At 40.2% G+C, this 20249-nt stretch overlaps 1 protein-coding gene across 3 annotated transcripts in view; it reads left to right on the top strand.

The window, feature by feature from the left end:
• Positions 1-20249, top strand: part of LOC147214425 (ERC protein 2-like) — a 141963-nt gene that overhangs the window by 119492 nt on the left and 2222 nt on the right. The window lies entirely within an intron of this gene.

Genomic DNA, 20249 nt, shown 5'->3' with positions numbered 1-20249 from the left:
AAAAATGCTTTCTTCTCTTTGTGATCCACTGTGGCGTAACGTGTGTGTGTGTGTGTTTGTGTGTCTGTGTGTCAGTGCACATTTATGTATGGGGAAATGGAGAGTGAACAAGTGCTAAACCCAGTTCCTTGCATGAGTGGTGCTGCAAAGGCGCAGATTGACAGATAGGATTGAGAGTGTCATCCCTTGGATTAAGTGTTATAAGCAAGATTGAAAGATAGGACAACATTGCAACTTTACGCAAACATTGGCGCACACACGCACACAGACACACACACACACACACAAATGTGCACACACAATTAAAGGGAGGTGTATCAAAGCGAAGGACAGGCCCCTGTGTAGTCTAAATGCGTGTGAGCAGGTCTTTCTGCCTTTACCTCCAGGCCTTTTCTAGAAGGGAACAGGGATTATCTCTTCTTACTTTCGATTGATCTCCTATTCTGCTCTTTTAATATATTTTTTTTCTTGCTACATTTTCATTTTTTTTCTTCTGAGTATCATATGTGATACAGGATTGCAGACTCTGGTTTCAGGCACTTATACTTTATTGAAAGTGGTGAGATACGTTAACTATAAGGTTGCATCTCATCAAGATGAGGTTTTTATCTTTTGGTTATAGTGTAAAGAAAAATTGAGCAGAGTGTTTGTTTTAAGATTGTAAATTTAAATTTATAACTTGAATCTGAGCTGTCAAAGTAATGCAACACGGGGATAATATTTTACCCTGAATTATTGTTATTATAATAATTCTCATCTTATTGAATTTTGGAATGTGGAGTCTGGGGATATGTGTGTTTTCTTGGCTGCCTCTCCACACAAATCTCAACTTTATTTAGCAATGATTTGTATTTTCCCAGCATTTCTAACATAACAACACTATTTGCCAAGTCTAATACCTGATTTCCACTGGTTGAAAAGTCATCTTGCCTCTCCTAACATTAATTGTCATTTATCTCCGGTTCATTTGACTGCATTTGACTTCTGCCGTGATCCTCGGCAACAGATACGTGTCACCTGAACGAGTGTTTTAAATTTTTGCCTCATTTTCAAAGACTCACCACTCAGGTCCACGCACCTTCTCTGGCATTTTTTTTTTTTTTTATCACATTTTCATCTTCCATTTGTTTACTATTTGATTCTCACCGAAGCAATAGTTCTCACATCAAGGGTGACCCCCAAAAGAAACTACACTGACACTGAGAATGCAGTGTTTTCTGTGTAAAAGCAGTGTAAAGGTCGGGATGAGCATCATCACGGGTTTAACGTGCACTCCATTCTTGCCGAACGCTAGTGATTCTTATTAGTTTGCAAAATATCCTCTGATGTCAGTGGGTTTTAAAGTTTGTTCCTAGCGTAACACATTATCTGAAACATGTTTGTGCATATTTGTCTACAGTGATTTAAGCCCGTGCAATCATACTCATTTATAGTACCTGTTTGTTGAGGTCGGGTCTGGTTTCCATGTGTTCCTCACAACTTCAAAGAACCTTTTTCTCACAAGATCTCGTCCACTTTTGATCTAATTGCCAAGTAGCATTTACAATCTCTGTCCAATCAGATAGCGGCTGATAAGTGTGGCATGTTGCAGTTAGCTTGGCACCCACCAGGACTTCCTGGACCTCCTTCTAGGTGAAGCTTGTCAGCGCAATCTGCAATTGGGGCTTTGCAAGATTCTTTTGAGGGGAATGATCAGCTTTCATCTTATCACTTTGCACAGTGACACTGGCTTCAAAGCCCACCGGTCATTTTCACCGGCACTGCGTTCTGCGTGCACGTACGTGTGTCAGTGTGAGCTATCGACACATTCCCAGAAAGTTGTTTCAGGCTGTCGAACTGGGTTTAATGAAGGCAAGGCCACGGCTTCAAAGAGCCTTGGTCCAATCAACATGTGCAGAAGCACACACTCGTGTGCGCGCAACATATACACCTCTCCTGGCAGGAATGAATGAGGGAGTCTGATCTCTCAGCTTGCTCTCGTAATGTGGCAGCACGCTTTTTAACCTTTACAAGATGAGCGGTTGAGACAGATGGAGTTCTTTGACTGCGAAACTCATGTGAGAGGGCGTGCAATTTTTCAAACAAGATTGTCGATGACACGGGCTAAATTGAAGGTATCGTGAAATTTCAGAGTCGATCCGCAGATTTGCAGGAACTGAATCATATTAAGCCTAGAACTGCTGGGAACTTCATCCCAGCAAATACTGCTGCCATTTGTAAAAGTAACCTCGCACATTCTGTCAGCTAAAATAATTTATGCCTCCACAAATGATTAGTCTTACTATAAATGTTATTTTTATGTCTGTTTGGGCATTAGTGCAAAATTACAACTGTGCAAACTTTGACAGCTTTTGGTTTGTTTGGGTTCTTTTCTATTTTATTATTATTTTCATGAATACATAGCTTTTTCTCTAAGTGGAAAGATTAAATATTTCCATGTCTGGGGCAGAACCAACTGGTTGTTGAAATCTTTTCATGCTTTAAAAGTGTGCTTATGTTTGAATTTGGATGTTTTAATATGGTGTGTGTTTTTTTTTACATTTTTTTCTTTGATGTTTGGCATTGCGTTTATAAGAAGGGTTGTTTTAAGAGGCATGAGTTTTTTTAAAGTGTTGCTGAATGTGTATGTACGTAAGACTGTATGCCTGTTGAGCACCAGAGTGGATGTGGTTCACCTTGCACTGGCCACCTGTAAGCCATCGACAGAAATTAGCCTCTTTAGTCTTGATGGGTTGCAGAACAGTGAAGGAAAGGGTGGTGAGAATGTGGTAGGCAGGCTGCTGGTATTTCTTCTTTTTTTTTCTTTTTTTTTTTCCTTTTTGTGGAAAGGTAGAAGTGTGTTTGCGTATGTGGTGTTGAAACACTTGGACGCTTTTCAAAACTGGACCCTCACTACAGAATTTATATGAGAGTGGAAAGACAAACAAAAAATATTAACCATTTGTTTCCGATTTGTTGCCACAATTTGGGCTGCGTGTACTTCCCTCTGTTTGTCTATGCTGTTACTTAGCTCCGGCATTCTGGCATTAAGGTCAATCTTGGTCCTTCTTGGTTCTGCTTTACTGTGCGCACACTGGAGCCATTAGATTATGTAAACAAATAAGTTATTAATGACTGCCTGCAGGCTTTGTGGACATAAATCCAAAATGCATAGTCAATGTACAATCTCATCAGTGCACCACCAGCCACGCCTCCCTCTCATCATGGCCAAAGATCCTATTGGCTGAGGGGTTTGGGAGAAAATAGCAAGACTAATGATGTGGTCCTTGTGTTCCTGCTTCCTGTCCTTCGCTAGAGGACTTCCTGTCGAAGAGTCATGTGGTACTGATTAGAGTCCACATCTAAGACCCCTAGAGCAAGACGGTTATGCTCTCTCTTTCTCTCTCTCGCTCTCACACACACAAACAAATGTATGCACGCGCCCCTGCGTGCGCACACACACACACACACACACACATACACACACACGCACACAACATATATAGAATAACCTGGGTCCCTCTTGTGAGATATGTGATATTATTGACCAGGAGCACTGGAAATACTGAGCATATGTGTTTCTTTTCTCTTTAAGTTTCTCTGTCTGTTTCTGGTTTTTCTACCTTCCCCTTGTTCTGTAGCCAGAAGGCTGTTTAGTGTGATGAGGGGATGAGTGGTCCTGTTTATCTCACCGGTCTGCTGTGGAACCCAGGAACCAGACCTCACAGCTGGAGCGTTGATCAGTGGGTTGGTTAGATCTGTGCTACATAGACCCTTTTAAACAGTGAAATCAACAAAATTGAATTTATAAAACCCAAGATCCAATAAAGCATATTTTGATTTGGTTTTGTTTTGGTCTTGGTTTGGGTTTGGACACAAACATAAACATTCAGAAAATAATTCAATAAAGAATACCAAAAAATAAAGACAAAAACAAACAAACCAGTATCTAGATACCTGCAGGTCTTTTTATACATTTTTCTTAGTATAAGAAATCCTGAACTAATACCACCCTCGACGTAGCCTAACTCCCTTTTTTATTGTTTTAGTCGTGCTGTATGTTATTGTTGTGCAGTTACGCCAGATGTAGCTGCATCCAAATTAGGGATTACACGAAGATGTCAGCGTTCTAAAGAGACATTTCTATAAAAAGGAGCATTACTTACTACTTGTTTAAGGGCCTTGTCATTATGCTTAGGACCACTGTCACGACTATAATTATGTTATCATACAACATTTTGTAAGAAAATGAAAGTTATAAACAACATATATAAATATGTATATGGCTCCATACTTGTTAAGGAGCAGTCGTTACCCCCCCTGACTGAGTAAGGCAAGTTGGCATTTATTTTTTTCTTAATGCATCTTTAGTCTTTAATTTTCAGCCTCTAGACCCACAATTGTAGTGTTCTGCACTGAGAATTCCAAGCCGGCTTCTTGTACCTGAACGTAAAACTAAAAGATAGTGGGAGTTTTACCATCTGCCAGCTTCAATTACATAAGCAGGATCCAAGTATACTCACTCTCTTAGATAAAAATTTTGTTGAACGAGTTTATTCAAGCTGAAAAATGCCTCATAATGTTCCTTTACAGCCTCTAAGTGGGCCTTAATGTGTGACCTCTTAGTTTAATATACCAACCGCTCAGTTCATGAACTTGGCAGCTGACTTGTTGGACTCGTCTCAAATGCATCATCAAGTAGAATTTCCAAAATGATCCATTTATCCGACTGAATTACAATTCATGCCTAATGTAACTTGGAAAGGTTAAAAAGAAAGAAACAATGTCCAAAGATGGATTACCTGTCCCGCTGAAACAATGGGTCGCCTGTAAGATCGGCGACCAAACAACCAAAAAACATGGGGAATCTATCAGAACCCAGCGAGTTGTAATGTAAACCTGGTTTGTATTTGTTTATAGATTATTTGGTTAATGGCCTTAAGCATTCAAAACATGTTAAAGTGTGATCTAATTGTTTGCGTGAATCCAAACAAATGACAGAAACTAGTGTGATCAGATAATCACTTAATGTTGCGTCTCTAAGTTTCATATACATTGTCATGCAGGGCCGGCCCTGTTTTCATGATGAAGCAGCGAACAATACTAACAGCTTCAGCCAAGTTGTCACTCTGTCTGGGGATTGAGAAAAATAGTGTCTGTGTGCGCATGTGTGCATGCCTGTGTGTGTGTGTGTGTGTGTGTGTGTGTATAAGTAAAGAGCCACTCTCCAAGGGGAAATTGTTAGCAAATGGGCTCCAAATGCTGGCCTTTTAGCTTTGCAAACACAACCTGAAGACCTCTCACCAAGTCCCAGTCTCTCTACTCAATCCCACCCCTAAGTACCCCCCTGCCCTCCACTACAATTCACCTGCTCAAAAAACCCCAAGGCTCTTCACCCCTCCCCCCCCCTCCTCCCTCGGTGTGTCTCGTTCTTCACACACTCATTCCTGAGCGGGTAAATAGAGTAAATTGGGTCTGACCCAAAGGGTTAGCAGAGGCCTTGCTCTCTTTTCATGTCAAAGTCATCTGAAGGCTGATTGGTTGATTGCTGTGCTCTCCGCTTCCAAAAGGCTCCCTTGTGCTGTTGTAATTGCCCTTTCATGCACACATCCACATACTCAAAACACACATTCGCACAAGCATGCACATAGATGCATGCAGATGCACACACTCATTCTTACAGCCAAATGACTTAATTGGTGTTAATTGCATAATGATAGGAGTGAATTGGGCCCGGGTCAGAGGTGACACAGGTTTGAGTGGAGCGGGGGATGGAGAGAGGATGTTGAAAAGGTGGAAAAGGAAACTTAGGCTATCTACGCCTCATTTTTCTCCCTTATGATACCAAGCAATCCCTCACCGGACTGCCGGTGATGGCTTGCAGGGATGACACACATATACATACAGCCGTAAACACTCGAGTGAACACACGTACAGACAACCGTTTGCTGTGTGGATGGATCCTTTACATGTTTAACAGAAGGATTCAATTTGACTCAATCAGCATCTGTGGGTAAGTGTGTAAGTGTACCTGTGTGTGTATTTAACTATACCAGCAGAGTGACAGCCGAGGCAGCTGAAAGGGCTCTATTGGTGAAAACGTTTAAGCCATCATCATTAAAGAGTTGTTGGTACAGAGGTGTGTTTTTGTGAAGAAAGTAATTGGCTTGTCATAGTGCTGTGTAATCTTCTCATATTCTATGAAAACAGTGAAAGCTATTGGCCTTAATGGTCATGTTTAAGGTGGGACCTTCCCATGTTAAACATTCGTGACCACATCTTGATACGAACAGGAACTAAACAGTATTGGGCGAACACCAGACACCCAGAGCTGTTTAGGCAGCCACTTAAAATGTAAGTGAAACAATAAAATTGTATTTTCTTGTAAATTTGGAAATAAACAAGTAGAGGTATTTGCATTAAAAAAGTTAAAAAAGTTCCACATATGTCTATTTACTGTGTGTGTATATATATATATATATAAATGTGTGTATGTGTGTGTGTGTATGCACACACACAACATATGCACAGTAGTTTTTTTAACTGCAGTGTATCGATGCCAATATCCTTTTTTTCTTTTTCTTTCTTTTTTTCAGTACAATGGTTCTATTTACATGGAGCACTCAAGGTTATATTAGATGCTCTTCCTATAGTGAAGCCCAACAAGGCCCAGGGATGATCCAACAGTTTACTCAGGAGCCTTCAACTTGACATTTATTTAGAAACAATATATTTGGAGAGGCACGGGTCGGGGGACGGGGGGGATACGGGAGGATAATGCAGTTCTTGTGGAACTATGTGAGTTTGTCAACAATTACATGTTATTACCTCAATGATTATTTGTGTTCAAAAAATTTGATGCTTTAGGAATCTTCATGCTCTATTTGGTAAATGTACGCATTGAGAAGAGTTAATACGGAAAGAATTCAAGCCATCAACAAACACAGAAAACAATAGTGTATCAGTAGTTCACAGCTATGACATTATACAGGCTGTATGTATATTAGGATTATGATTCCTGCTTGGTGTCAGTATCCCAAAGTTTCCAGGAACAGCTTTATTGATGGTTTATTTATATGTTTCCTGGGGATCTTATGGGCACATAAAAATCGTCCACATCCGATATGTTTGGACGGTTTATACAGTAGTCTTCTAATGAAATTCCACAGAAGACAGCTTCTCTGATAACTGAAACACGTGTTAGAACACATTCAGAGTTGGCTCTTTAAATTCCCTGTGCAAAGAATCTCTCATAGCAGCCTGTGTATGGTTGGCATGTCCCTACACACACCTGGTCTGTGGAGTCACAAACTTTGCCACGCCAATTGATGATGAAGCAGTCACATGTGGCCCATTTGGAATATTTAAATAAATGAATGCATTCGTGGCAAAAACGTAAAAGTAAATCTATTCATTTCAGTAGTGACACTGAAATCCTGTACATATATATATTACATAACATACCTGCACTCTCTTATGCATTTGTATGTTTTTAATTTTGGTGCATAGCATTCATGTATTCACTGGATTGTGTGATAGTAACGGCAGAAGCAGTGCAATGCCCGGGACCACCTGAAATTAATTTCTCTTTGGGAAAATGTTATTGTGTGTATGCATTCTGGTTTTTTGTGTGCAAGGCTGGACTCTGCTACTTTAAATGAGAGGGCCTGTGTGCACGAATGCCTGACCCTCTGTGTTTTCCTGCATGTGTCACTGTGTGTGGGAGTTACAGTATCACCCATACTGCTGTTTATAAGAGTGAAAAGTGATGGAGCGTATGGAGAGAGAGATGGGCCAGTGATGACATAGCCTTATGTTCACCTCCTCTGGATATAGCCCTCTCTATATTAGATCTATCCATCATAAAGCTGCACTCGAGGCTCACATATTTCCTATACAATATCTAGCTGTACTGTATGTCCACTGTACATGTGTTAGTTTCATCATGTTATGTATATGCTCGTAAAGTAAGAATGTACTCTGATGTACCCAAAACATTTTTAGCATGTGTATCTATTCTGTATTGACCCTCCTTGCAATTGTTGGAGGAGCTGACATGGTAGATATAAGGTTTATGCAAGTTTCTCAGAAAACTATTCTCTCAGGCTTACGTCGACACAAAGGAAGCTGTCATTCCCTGCTTTTCTGATCTCACTGTGTGTCCATTCAGATGTTTTTCTGTGTGTGTGTGGGTGTGTGTGTGTGTGGTGTTGGTGTGCACGCTTGTCTGTCTGTCTAGTTTTGAAGGTGGAGGGTTCGTGTGTGGATGTGTTAATGCCTCCATCTGTGTTACAGTTGTCACCTGTTCCCTTTGCTCTCTGCAAGTTCTCTCTCTTTACAAGTCTTTGATCTGGGCGACAGGAGATTCCTACACTGTGAAATAGCCCCGGCCAGATTTACTCAATGAAAGAGCAGGGCTTAAGCACTGTTATTACACCCATCTTTTTAACCATCACTTCTTGTTTCGGTCTTTTTTTACCTCTGCTTCGCTCTTACTGTCACTGTCATGCTATTTGCTGTTTTCATGCATCTGCTGTAATCAGATTTGCAAGCTTGATTCTAATCCTAAATTGAACTTTTAGACAGTTTCTACAGAAACCTTTACTTTCAAAATATCAAAGCTGGCATGACTCTAAGGTGGCTACTTCCATAATCCATGGTCCAAGCACAAGTGCAGGTCCAAGTTCAAGGGAACACACAGCATGAAGTGGCCAACATTTTTTGGTGTTGATGGCAGTGTAACGTGGTGTTAAGTTGTCGTGAGAATGGATTATCAGCAGGTGGAGTTTGGGCTGGCTTTGATAGGGTCCATCAGATTAGGTGTTCTCATTCCCTTTGGCAAGATAAGCCTAGTTGGATAAAGGTTAAGCTTAATGTAGTCCATACACTGTTGAAATTCGTCATTTTTATTAAGGTTTTGATCATATTTAACAGCATCCGATGTTATTTTACATTGTTATCGCATTCTCCAGTACCTCCCTCTCCCATCCTATCAATTGTATTTATACAGTTAACTGCACATCTGAATTATTTTTCAGTGGCGATGAATGAGTTTTAATGACATTTCATTTTTACTTAGTTCTGTAAGGCTACATACATTAGTCTGTCTACCAAGCCATAATTTGAAATTGTCCTGTGCTCATTCAAGCTATACCTGCTACCAAAATAGCAGGGCCTCCAAGAAATTGAGCTGAGGCCTGGGTAGAGCCGCCGGAGATCCAAGAGCAATTAATCCATCCAAAAGCCTTGAAGACTACATTGCTGTTGAGTGTGTTTGCCAAACTCTTAGTCCTGCCAACACGTCCTATTACAGTGCAAATAGTCTTAATATGGTGCAAGATATTAGCAAAAAGGGAAGAAAATTTGTGGAATCATAATGATGAACTCTATGAAGCTGCTCTTCTGTATATGTCTATATGCCTTCTTACATCTACATGTAAATTATCCTTAATGTCAGACGTTAAACTGGAACACAATAGCACTGGATGACTTTTTGCCTTCATTAAAATTAGTTAGAGAATTATGACCGCATGCAATAACACACGTCATACGGTTTGTCTCGTTATTTTTTTGTACGTTTTTATCCATCCTGAAATATTACTGTGACCAAATGGAGCCATTGGAATGAAAAATATGCTATGAAGGAGGCCTAATATCTCACTCCCTCTCCATATTCATCACTGTGCTCTGACACTATGATGTTATCGTGTTATTTCTTACAGGTTGTAGCTTACAAGTGTCTGTCCGAGTTGTTGAAAATGAATCAGAACCAAGGTGGGGAGACACACATTGTAAAATTGCAATTATCGCATTAAATTACGATACCATAACACAATGCAGATGTACACAGCCAGTGACACTACTGAATCATACTGATAGTGTGTCATTAGTCACCAATTAATCAACTCAATGGTGACTAAACTATAGTGACCCCAACTATGTGTAATAACAGTGCATGTGTAACTCTATAAAAGTCACATTTTAAAGAATGGGGAAATTATGTTGTTTTCCATTTCAGAATAAGTCTCAGAAGTCCCTTTCACGCATTCTCTCCAAACCTGAACTTATCTACACGTTACCCAGAGGAGCTATTCTTGAGAAAGCACATGTTCAAATAATTTGGACTGGACATTTAACAAACTTCACCCTGCCAGCTCCCCAGCACGGAGTCTGTGCAATGTCCAATTGAGCAAAATGTAAGAATATTGCGGTTCATCGTCTGGAGAAATCACAGCAAGGGAGTGAGTGTTTTTTTAGATAAAGTCAAAGAAGGGCAAGAGACTCAGGGGCTAATGTAGATGTATCTATGCTGTAAGTTGAAGTGTCATGCTGCTGCTGTCTTGGCAAGGTCTCTCTTGAAAAGACATTTTAATCTCAATAGTACCTGGTTAAATGAACATTATTGATAGATTGATTGAAGCACATCGCAAACACCGGCTCAACAAAGAGCCCATTCAGTGTCATTTGAATTTAAGCTTGAGCTAATCAGCAAAGTCGCAACCGCGTAGTTTTTGGTGTTTAAAACTGAATGTTATCATCAATTATTGGGAAAAATTAAAATGAAGGTACTGAATTATAATATTATGCATTTCTGATTGTCAAATGTAAGCATGTCTTTGGATGCCCTTTAAATGCATATCAAATTTATGCATAAAATGTAAGCAGAGGTTTTCATTCGCCCTACCAGAATTAAAAATGAGGGATCCCAGTCTTCTCCCAAGTTCTCCTCTTGCATGCAGAGACTTCACATCTTTATTCTGTAAGAACGCCGCCGACTAATCTCTCATGTGCTCTGTGTATAGAAAAGAAACTTGTTCAAACAGCTTGAAATCACTGTTAAAAGTGTCGGAGACTGAACAATGATGTGAAACTAAGTGCGCAACATAGGAGAACTGCTGTCTAGTAATGGGTGCCGTGCCAGCGCAGCACCACAGGGAGCTGGCACTGTTTGTTTAACCACTTCTGGTTGTGTTAAGCGTCAACCTGACTTTTGTATCTACAGAAACATTATCCAATGTCTTTAATTTTGAACCTACTGTCACTGTCATATTTATCCCCAAGGATATTATCAATGCTACAGAGTCACATTAGATACACCAACAGCATTCTTTCATCATCATCCAATTTTTTAACTGATACAGTGCAAAGATATCATTTGGTATGAAGGCTACAAGTGCTAACACTGCTGCCTAAACTTTTTATGCACTACCAAACTACCGGGCAATGTCAATTCCAAGTTTTGCAGCAGTTCAGGATTGAACTTTCCTTCAGCTAGGTAAGTGGACTGAGATGGCTGTCACTTGTCATTATGGTAAAGTGGGGGAAAATGTGGGTATGCCAGTTAGAGAAGTACTCAAAGATTTGGAGTAATGTGAGTGATGGTTAAAAGTCACAGTCTGTGACCTGAGAAAGCTCCTACTAAACATCAGCACATGACCTTGCTCGGGAGGCCTGAATTCCTTCAGCCTTAAGCCGATACTATTCCCAGCACCGCCCAGACAAATGGACTGAGTTCACACACACACACACACACACACACACACACACACACACACACACACCCACACACAAAGCAACGTTTCATACTGTATGAGTATTATAGTTAGTTTATGAATTACTCAAACACTCTTCTAAATAACGTTTCGAAAGGTCGTTCGGTGCAAATAATGAAGAAGTATTTTTCCATCCTGTTATCAATAAAATGTTCAGAAAAGTATGTCATACACTTAAGTTATCTCAACTACATTAAGCAGGGTTGGAAAGTGATCTATAGCTTAGTCTGCACATCAGTATTTCATTTTACAATCTTTAATAAACAGAGTGAGGACAGGTTTACATACAGTATATTCCCAAGTTCCCTGTTTATCATCCTTCAATATCATAACAATGATTATTTTCCTCGCTCGAGTTAGCTAGTAGATCATAACCTGTTAAATTAATCCCACAGCAAAAGTAAATGTTATATGTTAGCTTTAGTGCTGTCAGTGTAGATTGCTCTATCAGAGCCTGTTTAATGGGTACAGTGTGTTTCGGCTGTAAATATCACAAAACTATGACTCACTTTGTCAAAACTAATGAGGATTATTTACTTAGTATCTATGCACGGAGCCAAATCTCTGTCCTTTTCTATACTGCTTATTTACGATTCGTTGTATCTCCATCTAAGTTTCACCGGCAGGACCATCTAGCCCGTTGTAAAGAACGCGCCAAAGATTGTCTAAGGCTCAAGGTGGTTTCACAGAGTGTTTGTGCTTCTTTTTGACCCTCCTCGGTTTAGAAGTTATATCCCACCAGAGGCATTTTAGAGTTTAAAGAAGTCACCAAGATCATAACAAGCTCAAAGATTCCATTCCACTTGAATGTATGTTTTTATCCTCCCTCTGATGTCTGCAGACTCCATATCATGTATAATATACCTCGTGTCGCTTCAAGTTCTCTTCCCATCCAACCTCCGACTCTACCCTCCCGTCTCGGCTACTAAGGCTGCAATGGTGGGTATTATCCCAACAAAAAATGCAGTTAACTTCACATCTATTCTGATTATCTCCCTTTCCCCATTAACCCAGGTCATGTCTGTTAGAAAAAATTAGTTGCATGTATCACATGTAGCACACTTGCGAATACACACACAAAAAACCCTTTCTCATTTATTATGATTGTGTGTGTTTTTTAAGATATCTTATGGAGAGCTCAAAACCTTCAGTCATTGCATTGCATTGCATTGAATTTGAAGTTTTTGTTCAATATTTTTTGAAATATTTTTTGAAATATTATCTTTTTTACACAAATATCAGTCTGAGGCAGAGATCACTAGCAGACCACCAAGCTTTGTGAAAGCCTTTTTTTCCCAATGTATATCCAATGTGTCTAATGTCCTGGGGCACTACTGACCCCAGGAGCAGCAAACAGACTCAGCCAACAACATGATTGGCTCTTCCTGAGACCGGACTTACCTAGTATTAAGCAGTGCACCACAGCTGTGCTAGTACAAACACACAGTCCACTTGACATTAACCTCAACTTTGTCAATCAATTCCTGTTTGTAGACACATTTTACATTTGGTTGAATAAAGAGAAGTAAAATAGGCAAATCAGTTTGCTAATATTCCGAGTAGAAAAATAATGAATGAATAATAAAGACACTGTTAACATTGGCTGGCCAGGGGCTCTGATGTTTGATGACCAAATAAACATTTTGGCTGACTTGGTAAATCTCTGCTTGAATATTTCGGTTTCATATAGATGCCATGCGCACAGACACTCCCACACACACACACACTCTCTCTCTCTCTCTCTCTCTCTCTCTCTCTCTCTCTCTCACACGCACACACACACACACACACACACACACACACACACACACACACACACACATTGAGGATTAAATGTATTGAGGTTAAGTTCAAGTCATCCCAAATAGTTCTGAGGTCATCAAATCCAATCTATGTTACTTTCAAAGGTCCACTTTTGTCATTGTTGAACCACTTTATGGCAAGCATAAATCCATACAGAGAGACTTAACTCCTTAGTCTATTTAAATATTTGACCCATGTTGCTATGGTGCAGATGAAGTTCAGCCATCGGTTCTTGAATGCTCATTTGTGTTTTACTGTCAAGAAGAGGCTTCATAGAATACAAGATACATTGTGAATTGTTGTTCTCTGTATTCTGTCAAATTTATTTGTGTTTAATCTGAACTTTAGAAATCAATTTCTGTAGAAAAACATGCCAGGGAAAATGATACTTTGTCTCCAGCCTAATATGTTAGAAGGGCAAATCAGTTTAGAGACGGAACTGAACTGTGGGCAATAAAGAACAGATGGAGAAATAGTGAGTTTGTGGGCAGGGGAGAGAGGAAGAGACGAGTTGGGTCAGGAGTGAGAACTGATGGGTCAGTGGCTTTGGTGTCATCTTGAGAAGACATCAAGAGGAGCATAAAGCCATAGGGGTAATAGTGCACCAGAAAACAGTCAAAAGGGAACCACATAAATGAGCATGGCAATATTTTTTGTGACATGCATATACACAGAAACAAATGTGAAACGGAAGGAAGAGAGGTAGAAAAGGAAAAAAGTATATATGGTGAATAAAATGTGTTTCTGTTCTGCCGAGTTGAGGTTTCACTAATTGCCTGGCTCACTGTCTTTCTTTTCCATCTTTCAGAGGCAAGGTCTTGAGTGTAGCCCATAATCTCTTGAATGGAAACTTTCCTGCTTTTTAAAACACAAATATGAATTACAACATCATGTCAGACATGCGCTTTTCCCACATTCGTGTGTGTATATTTGCTATTTGAAAGCACAAAGAGCAAATGAAGAGAGACAATACTTACAAATGGCGTGTCTTTCACTGTGACCTTGTGCACACACACCGAGGAGCCCATTTCTAAGCATGGTCAAGCAAAATGAACACCAACATGCACCGAAGCCAAACCTCCACAGCGTCCCGTTCATACCTTTATAATGGTGTATCAGTATTGCTGGCACTCAGTAGTGATTTTTTTTTTTTTTTTTTTTTTTTTAAGATGGGGGTGAGAGGCTGTTACCGTGTCATTCGGCATGGCCTCTTATCAGACCATCAGAGTACCCTCAGATTCTCTTTCCAGATGGAGGTGAGATAGGGCTCCAGAGGCCCGGACCCCCGCAGACATTGAGAGCATGGAGGCCTCCCCTGATCTTATACCTGATGGAGGTGCTTTAATGTGTGCTCATGTTTCACTTGTCTACCCTGCTTGGCTGAACCTGTGCTGGTGTGTAGATGCAGGCTTGTTCAGCCCTCTGCAGTGTGGGCTCTGAAGGGATGTGGCCACTCCACTGCTCAGTTAAGCTCCTATAGAGTCTTTAATGATCCAAAAGGAAATGTAGGAAACCAATTGCTTAAAACCAAACAAGAAGCATTTGAATAAAATTAGCCTTTTTTTCAGCAGTGCATACAACAGTCGGTCTAAATACATTTACCCGAAGGGTGTATTAGGCAACAAAAAACATGACCAGTAACGTTTAAAACAAAACCAAAAAAAGGCAAAAAGAACAGGGCATTGCTTAATGATTGATAGCAGTTTGCTATGTGCGTTTGTCAGACACTGTCATCAGAGTCCAACTTCATGCTGAAATACAGCCAGCTTGTCAAACGGCTTAGCCTCTCTCTTCTTATTGCTGTCTCCCAAGCACCCCGCAATGTAAAATAGTTTCTGGCAACCACAGAGGGCTAAAACATCTCCAGACGTTTCTTACAGATGTTAAAGAACCTCAGCCTCCCCAGGAAATAGACCCAGCTCTGCCTCTTCCTGCATAAAATGTCTGTGTTCCCTGACCAGTCCAGTTTGGTAAACCCCCTCAAAGGAGACTTACAGTGAACTTGGATCAATTTAACTGCAGTGGAATTTACTAGCACCTTTATGGTGCAAAGCAAAATAACAACTCGCTCACATTGCACAACCCAAAGCTGCAGTGTGTAGGTTTCCCAGAGGCTCTCTTTTTTAAGACAATCATCGAGCATCACTTTTAAGATTGGAGTTAGCGTGGAGGTTGTCATGATGCACCCTGCAGTTGCTTTCTGCAGTTGGACCAAAGTTGTGGCTTAAGTCCAATGCATTTAGAATGAGGAAGACAGGAGAAATTAAAAGGTGGGTGACTTGCCATGGTTAGTCGCCCTAGGAAAAAGGTACAGTGGTGAATTGTGCATTCATGTCTCACTGGTCCAGATGAGAGAAATCCTTTTTTTTTTATTTTTATGTAAAAGTACTAACTGTGCTGAATGTTTATGCATAGTTGTCTTACCAGTAACACGTTTTCATTCTCCCGCCGATCTCCATTTTATACTGATACGTAAATTTAAATACACTGTGTTTTAGCGCTAATGCTGTATTAATTTCCATTCAAGCATTCACAAGTCAATGCCTTTTCAGGGTGTGTCTTATGTGCATGAACTACGTTCAAAAAAGCCTTTCGGAGTAGGCATTCTGCAAATTTCAACCATATCATTTTTACTCGGGTACACCTTGGCAGTACTCGAGGAACTCACCGCCATTCCACAGAGAGCCCTCCATCATTCCGTACGGGATTAGAGAGACAAATTGAGAAAGGGGGGAGGGTTGGAGTTGGGGTTCTTAACAGAAATTGCTCTTCTACCTTTCTTCAGCTGCTGTGTTTGTGATTTTAAGAAGCAAATTGTGGACGCTCTTCTTTTTGGCTGATTATAGATTACATTTGGCTGTCAAAATGAAATAATGTTGATGCAAAGGGATCAAGAGGGACACTCGGACATGTTAACGGTGAAGCATACCCATTGTCTGCTGTATGTTCTCCCTCCTGTTTGATTGGAGTTAGACTGTATTTTTCTCATCAACAGTCAACTCCACCTAGTGGTGTTAGCGCTGAACAGATCTCTGGCTGCACTGCTGCGAGGGTATCTGTAAATCTGCACTTGCTTTTCTCTCATTTTGTTAGAGAAGGCAGAGTCAATAAAGTTTTGGATATGAATTGTGGATATGAGGAGATAATTTTTTCCCCCAACTATTTGGCTCAATCTCCTGGCATAGACAGTCCACTGAGAGCACTTCTAGACTATGTTAGTAGGTCTCCTCAGCACCTCCTGGCCTGGCATCTGTGAGTTTTGCTCCCACTTGCTTTCACCCAGCATGTGTTTGCTCAGATGAAGGAAATTATGTAATTAGCCTGTGAGGGATTGTTTTCGTTCAACCCCCCCCCTTTACCTTTACCTCACTGCCTGTCTTTTTTCTCTCTATTTCATACTCACTCACTCACTCCTTTTCAGTTGTAGGACAGCGGGGGATTGCTTCAATTTAATAGGAGCCACACCCCAGCTCCGGTCCTTCATTAATTACATGGGATGAACATCTATCATCCGGTTCCACCCTATCTATTGAACAGCAGCTTTGTTTAACATCATATGGGCAGGAACTTGTATGAGGCATCGGGATGGAGGCTTTGGGCGTGTGAGGGGGTGTGGCAGGCTGCGTTTGCTTGAGTTGGTTTGTATGCAGGGAGATGAGTTCAGGGGTACACATGGGCAGTATTGGGGGGAGGAAAACCTGGCATTTTGCTCTCTAATTCCAGCCGGCCTGGAGGCCTGGAGCACTAAGAAGGGCCTCACTGTTGCTCTCTGGATCAGCCAGGTATTGCTTACATAAAAAGCAAGTGAAAACAGCTGTAGGGATAATTAGCTTGATTCTCCATTACATGCCATGAGGGCCAATAACTAAAAAATGGAGTTTTGTTTGGGTTAGAGCTGCAGTCCCAACCAGGAGGAAGTTGTAAAAGTCAGGCAGAAAAAAAGAAAAAGAGAGGGAAAAAATATAGATCTAGGGAAGAAAGAGTGAGCAATTGTTAGAGAAGAGATGTTTTCACTTCCCAAGATGACTTGACGTAAACCACATAATTAAGGGCAATGCTTTTTAATGGTTGACAGGTATGGGCACACATGTGATCTTGTTGCTCAGTTAATATTTAATCATAATTTGTGTTCATTCTAACTGTGGGACATCAGATTACAAATTATCTATGCTTGTTATTTCATTTGCTATGGGTGATGTTAAATATCCACTCAGCAGTGTAGGGCAGATGACAGATGAGAACTGGTTTGCCTTTCATCTGCTTTCCCACAACTAATATACGATTTAATCTGACATATGATGCTTTCAGTGGTCACATTTTAGGTATGCGTTCATGAAATATCTTAACCGTACACTCAAAATAAATCATTCTATTTGTGCCATAAAATGAGACACTTGGTTCAAGGTTTCACTTCTTCAATCTTACCATCTGAACGCCACTGAGTGGACACTTTGCCTCTCATTTGATATCAAGCAGTTATGATGAAGATCAACAAATGGGTGAGTAAATTCTGGGGAAATTCTGTAAAACTCACAACGCAGACATCATAAATTTGTTTAGATTATCTGTCTACCAGGAGATTGCACATGTAGATACTCAAGGGTAGTCTAGCACCAGGCATCTGACTTACAACCGATTGAAAAGCAAGAACTATCCACACGATCATTCCAAAAGAATATTGACATCACAGAACTATGATTCTGAAGTATTTATGTCATTTGGATTTGTTATGAATGAGAGCACAATGTATATTGCAACATTGGAAAATAGTTCTTCTGGTGCAAATATCAAGCACAGGGGACAGCATCTCATCAGAGGTCCTGGGCTGCTGATATCAGTCCGTTCATTTGTTACACACAGTCAACAGTAATTTCCTTTAGTTTTTGTCAACTAATCAGCCATTTCCCCAGCAAACTACCAATTAATCCCAGACTTCACAAACTAAGGTTTATTCAGTCCAATCCTCTGCCATGATATTGTAACCTTGTGTCCTTTTGGCTGCTCTGGTTTCACCACTGTCTGGCCAATGTGAACTGGTGCTGAAAACTCTACTCCATAGCTTCCAGCCCACAGCCTTGAAAGAAGTTGCTTGCAAATCTCTGTGATAATGAAATTAGGTTCTGAAGAGTTCTACCCCGGATTCTGTGAGAAAGATTTGATAATGTCTGGTACATGTTTATGTTCTTGGTAGAAACCAAAGTTTTAGAGATCAATCAAACAATGAACAAGTCAAAGCCATCATTGATCCACTAGGAATGCAGGACTTCTATTTTTTACCTCATCTAGACATATATTTATGAACATTTACTAACCTTGATAAAATAATCATTCCCCTGTGTCAAAAGGCAACTTAAACTGATATTAATATGAGAAAGTGCTCACCCTGTCCGATCCCACCATAAGGCACCCTGGCAGTGATGGAGTGAAGAGGAAGATGGGGGAGTATAAGATAGGAATGGCTGATTGGAGTTGAAGAGAGATAAAGCACATTACTTAGAAGTTGGGATGTAAGTGATTTTTTTTCTTCGTTAAAATTCTAGCACTGATATGGCATCGCTTTTATTTAAAAAAAACAGAACAGTACACTAGGGTGGTATAAAGCAAAGCAAACGGAAAAGGTACACCATATGTAAGTTGTAAACCTTACCTTTATTAGATTTTTCAAGAACATTTTTAAACCAAAAGTAGCAGGAGCCAAACTCGCTTTGAGAAACAGTAACTTGTTGAAATATTCTCTGTGCACTGCAGCATATGTATTGCTGTTGATGATCCAGAAAATTGTGGATAATGACCTTTGGGCTAAAAAGAATTTAAGCAGCCACTCAGAGCCCTTTGAGCTCACTAAATTATCGAGAGTGTGGTTCTAGCTTTCCTAGCTGATATAATATGCTTTGCTTTGTCACATGTTTCTAAAGCAGGCCTAATCATGACTGACCAGGCATCGCTAGACCACTTTAGTAACTCTTGGTTTTCTGTTCAAGTTAATGTCAAATTTCTGTGACCAAAAATCACAAACAAATGTATGTCTGAAGGCATCTATAACAAGAAAAAAAAAACAAAAACAGACCAATTTTACTTTCTCTGGTAATACAGATACTTAGACAATATTCAACTACTGTATGTATTGTCTGCAAATGTAACAGGCCACTCCACTTACTCGTGTCTTTTGCAGCATTGCTCCTAAAAGCAACCCGACAATGCTAGAATGGCGGCATTTGGTGTTTCTATGAGAAAACACTGTTGTAGCAACTTTACATTGCATAACTTTTATTGAAATTTGTTAATCTAATGAACTTGATTCTACATACACAAACAAGTCTGTTAATGAGTTCATAAAATGCGCAACAGCCACAGTCTTTCTTGCCAGCAAGTGATATCATCAGTTTGACAGTTAACAAGCAATTTTATCTTATTTATTTTTCCTTTTAAAGAGAACGCTCCATGTCCTGGTTCTTGAGGACGATACCACATGACATTCCTCTGTCAGTCATAACATCACACTAACCCCCATAATATAAATGTTTGGGATTGCTCTGTCCACGTTTATCACTTGAAATTAGAGAACACAAAGTACCATTCCAATTTTAACACATTATTTTGACATCTTAAATAATCATTCAACTATATGTGTACATGCATTCAAAACCACAGTGATACACATACTTCCTCATAAACAGGCATCATGTGAGTTTTTTGTAGTGAAAGCCTGAGCTGTTTCGGGGTAGATGTGTTGAAGGAGAAGGAAGAGAAGTGGTTTTCAAGTACATCAGGAGGCAGGTTGTACCCCCTATATTGCTCTGCTGGGGGAGACCATATTTGTTGACTCTCTTGCACCCAAATCATTAACCTAAGTGCAGACGATGGCAGAGAAACCTGAGAAGGTCATCCAAAACACATGCACATTTTCATCTACGC

This window comes from Fistularia commersonii, chromosome 34 (genome assembly GCF_037954325.1).
Source record: "Fistularia commersonii isolate RoL2024-O1a breed Wild chromosome 34, RoL_Fcom_v1.0, whole genome shotgun sequence".
In the NCBI taxonomy this organism is placed as follows: domain Eukaryota; kingdom Metazoa; phylum Chordata; class Actinopteri; order Syngnathiformes; family Fistulariidae; genus Fistularia; species Fistularia commersonii.
Note: the sequence above shows the minus strand (reverse complement) of the source record. Positions and strands in the feature narration are given on the sequence as shown.